This window comes from Montipora foliosa, chromosome 12 (assembly GCF_036669935.1).
Source record: "Montipora foliosa isolate CH-2021 chromosome 12, ASM3666993v2, whole genome shotgun sequence".
NCBI classification, from domain to species: Eukaryota; Metazoa; Cnidaria; class Anthozoa; order Scleractinia; family Acroporidae; genus Montipora; species Montipora foliosa.
The window spans coordinates 21,276,889-21,281,415 of record NC_090880.1 but is presented as its reverse complement, the minus strand read 5'-3'; the positions used below and the strand labels follow the sequence as shown (position 1 = coordinate 21,281,415).

General features: G+C 43.2%; 1 protein-coding gene across 1 annotated transcript in view; it reads left to right on the top strand.

Annotated features, from left to right (window-relative positions):
* Window positions 1-4,527, top strand: part of LOC137980371 (protein mono-ADP-ribosyltransferase PARP14-like) — a 115,429-nt gene that overhangs the window by 27,142 nt on the left and 83,760 nt on the right. The window lies entirely within an intron of this gene.

Genomic DNA, 4,527 nt, shown 5'->3' with positions numbered 1-4,527 from the left:
TAGTAGAGTAGGAGCTACGCTATTGGTGGTAACATGGCAACGTGAAAAGTAGGAATATATTAGTTAAATGAAAAGCGTTCGTTAATACCGTGAGGATTAAGGGTGCCGATTTGAAAGATGAATTTTTGTTCCAGATTCTTGCGGCTTTCCGTCGTACCTAGATGTAGGGAAAGGCCGCAGATAGTCATGTGTTTTTTGGAGTGGTTAGGCAGATTAAAATGGCGAGCGACTGGCTTAGATGCATCCTTGTCATTCTTCTCAACATCGCGAAGGTGTTCGCGGAATCGGTCACCTAGTCGTCTACCTGTCTCACCAATGTATAATTTATTGCATAACGTACAGGTTATGCAATAAATGACATTTGCGGAGGTACATGTGAAACGATCGGTGATCTTAACAGATCGCTTAGGTCCCGATATCTTGCTAGTGTTAACAATGAAAAGACAAGTTTTGCATCGTGAGCGCGCGCATTTGAAAGTGCCGGGTTGCTCGTTGGTTTTGAGCGCGCTTCTAACTAAAAAGTTGCCTACGTTTTTGTCGCGTTTGAATGAAATAAGTGGAGGTTGCGAAAAGATTCTACCAGTCTCGGGATCATTTTGGAGTAATTTAAAATTACTAAGAATGATGCTTTTGACTGCGTGATTATGAGGATGGAAAGTGAGGGTGAATGGAATTCTGTCATTCTTATCTTTCTGTGACGTTTGTAGTGACGACTGTCGATCAAATTGTTGGGCGCGATGATGGCCCGCTTTGACCACAGAGACAGGATAGCCACGTTTTTCGAAGAACTGGCACATCTCCTCTGATTTGCTGGAAAAATCGGAGTCATCACTACATAGACGTCGAAGTCTAAGAAATTGAGAATAAGGAATGGAGTTCTTGACATGTGATGGATGTGACGATGAATACAACAAATAACTGTGTGAATCAGTAGGTTTGTAGTGCACACTAGTACATAGCACGTTGCCTCTAATAAAAACTTTAGAATCTCTTTTAGAATCTCTGTACGGTGGCCACTTTACATTATCAACTCCGTTGATAAAACCAAATTTTTGTATACTACTTCCCCACCGACGCAGCACCACAGTTTCTTTAGAAACTACCCTTCATTCAAATCGGCTAAAGCCTGGTTTTCACTAGCGGCACAAACGCAAGCGTAAGACCCCTTGTGTCGCCGTGAAAACGGGGTTGACGCAAGCACAAGCAAAAGGATCACATTTTGTTCACATGCCCATACGCGGGCAATTTGGAACGAGTGCTTTAATTGGCCAGACGTAGCAAATTTCCTTGCGCTTCCGCTTGAGTTCGCATGCGTCGTGTGAAAACGAAACGCAGCATAAGCACGAGGAAATTTGCTACGTCTGGCCAATTAACGCACTCGTTCCAAATTGCCCGCGTATGGGCATGTGAACAAAATGGCGAATGCCGGCCATGGTTGATCTTGACGCTTATGTCGACGTTCGTTTTCACTAGCATAAGCTACTTATGCTTGCGCTTTGTGCTTGAGTTTGTACTTAACTCAATGTTGTACCCAATTCAAACCCTTTGGGAATAAAACGTCTTTTACCACGTATTTCCATATCATTTAAAAGTGAATGCTACATTGTAATGCACATACAATTCACAGAGAATCTTAACCCCGGGAGATTTGAATTGGGTACACCATTGAGTCGGCCGATTCCACCACAGGTAACCCAGGCTCACTGTGTGCGTCACGTAGGTATTAAAATATAGAGAACATATGAGGCGAAGTTTAGGTCTGGAAATTTGCTAGAAAATGGAAATAAAAATGGATGAAACTTGCCATGTGGTGAGCTGTTGTTGTCTTTAATACGTACACGAAGTTTCGGGGAAAATGGTCCCCGTTCACCTTCCTTCATAGTATAGTGACAAGGTAGGAGACTGAAGCCAGCGTCGGGACTCCGATCGACCCAAAACAAGCACGATTTTTTTTCGCGAAAATCGAATCCAGTCGCTAAATAAACACGCCAGGCTCGTGGAACATGAATTTCTCTAAACCATGAATCCACTGAAGCATCTCCAGGTAGCAACGCGAAGCCACCAGGCTCCGTAGAACTTGTAAGTTGACCTGCTAAAATGGCGGCCCGAAAGCGTTGTCCTCGCGAAGTGTCCAATTCAAAATGGCACTGAACTCGGGACGCCTGGTGACGAGTATAATACGTTCTGGAGGGAGGGGAGTCCCAAATTGCTAAAAACAAAACTCACTGAGCAATCTGGGACTCCCCTCCCTCCTGGGGGACATATATTCCCCTCGTCACCAGGCGTCCCGAGTTCAGTGCCATTTTGAATTGGACACCTCGCGAGGACAACGCTTTCGGGTCGCCATTTTGGCAGGTCAACTTACAAGTTCTTAGGAGCCTGGTGGCTTCGCGTTGCTACCTGGAGATGCTTTAGTGGATTCATGGTTTGGAGAAATTCCTGTTCCACGAACCTGGCGTGTTTATTTAGCGACTGGATTCGATTTTCAGGAAAAAAATCGTGCTTGTTTTGGATCGATCGGAATCCCGACGCTGGCTTCTGTCTCCTACCTTGTCGCTATACTATGAAGGAAGGTGAACGGGGACCATTTTTCCCGAAACTTCGTGTACGTATTAAAGACAACAACAGCTCACCACATGGTAAGTTTCATCGATTTTTATTTCCATTTTCTAGCAAATTTCCAGGCCTCATATGTTCTCTATATTTTAATACCTACGTGACGCACACAGTGAGCCTGGGTTACCTGTGATTCCACCAGCTTCTAAGGAATTTTGCCACGATAATCCACTCTTGCATGTGTGTTGTTCCTCCGAATACAAACAAAACTAGACGTGTGTGAAATAACCATTTTATTGCATGGTTTCAACGAAAAATAAGAGCACGAATTATTACAAAGTCTTGCGCTCAATAAATACCAGCAGGAAGATATTTACATTAACGATTCCAAAGTATAAAAATAACTTTTAAAAATACAAGGTTCACCTTCTTTAAATACACCTTGGATTTATTTCTTTCATTTTTTGTTGGTCAAGCCCCAGTCATTTTAGTTCAATTCATAATGTCGCTCCCACCCAGGATTTAGGAGAATTGAGTGACGAACTGTTCCAGTAATGGTTTCCAGAAACTGCGCCTAGTGACTGGCGCGAAATCCACACTATACTCTGCCAATGAACCAGAAGCCATAATAAACAATCGGTAATTTCGTCTCCACACTCTACGCGGATTTTTGGCAATTGTAGGCCTTGGAAACGAAAATGTTATTTGTTTACTATGATAGAGCGGTTTTCAATTGAGTGTCGAAAGTAATTAGATAATTACTTTGGTTTTGCATTACTTCACTCAGTGACTGGTTCAAACTTCGCCACTTTTTCAACCAATCAGAAGTGAAACCAAAACCAATCGTAGCTAGAGCGGTTTTCAATTGAGTGTCGTAACACCAAAACCAAAGTAATTACTTTGGCCCATTAAAAAGGACGCAGACAATCCTGTAAACCAATCAAAACTCGAAGTAATTACACGTAGCCGACACAAAGCGCGCGAAAATGTGCACGGGCGAGCCACGATTGGTTTTGGTTTCTCTTCTGATTGGTTGAACCAAAGCAATTCGTTAATTGCTTTCGACACTCAATCGAAAACCGCTCTAATAAATGAGCTATAGACCTCTTTCATAATGACGGCCAAATAAAATATTCTTTTGCTGAAATGCTCATAAGCCTTTCTAGCCTCGCGAACAACGAGAACATTTCAAAAGAATATTTGTTTCAAAATGAGGGCAGTAGGTCTAATTAACAAAAATACAAAAGAATGCAAGGTGGTCGCCCTTTATGAAAGTGGTCTATAAATCGAGAAGAAACCTCTGAACCAGACTAGTGAAAAGAATGCTATTTTATGCAAGCAAGCTCGTATTTCTTCGACTATTCGCCCTTGTCACACGGCCGCCATATTGTCCCGGGAGACCAAAAGAGCTTTGTTTTACAACGCAAAGCCTCACCCCCATGGTTTCCACTGCGAGGCTTGGCGTGGTAAAGCAAAGCTTTTTTGGTCTCCCGGGACAATATGGCCGCCGTGAGACAAGGGCGAATTTCTGCTTGATCATAACTAAAGACTAAATTAGGCTAAAATAACTGGGGCAGGACAAGTACAAATGACCAAAAATTGTGATTGGATTGTGTACGAATTCTTTCCATTGCCGGGGTCGACCGAGATCTAGAAACTAAACTTTTTTTTTTCTTTTTCTGTTAGTCCGGGCAAAAAGTACACTATCCTCGAGCAGCGAGCGGCAAAGCCACGAAAGTGGGATACGAGGGTAACGTACATAAAAAAAGACTCTCGCTCCTTATAACACGCTTTGACCACGCGCCGCTAATGGACTGTGTGCTCGAACTTAGAAAGAGAATTCGCAATCTCGTCCCAGAGTCCACTTTTCTTTTGGTCAGCACCAAGAACACAGACTCTGGCCACTTCCAACTTATGCATGGTCGTAGTCAAGGTCCATTTTTGTATCCGTTGTAGACGAGCCGGAAGTCC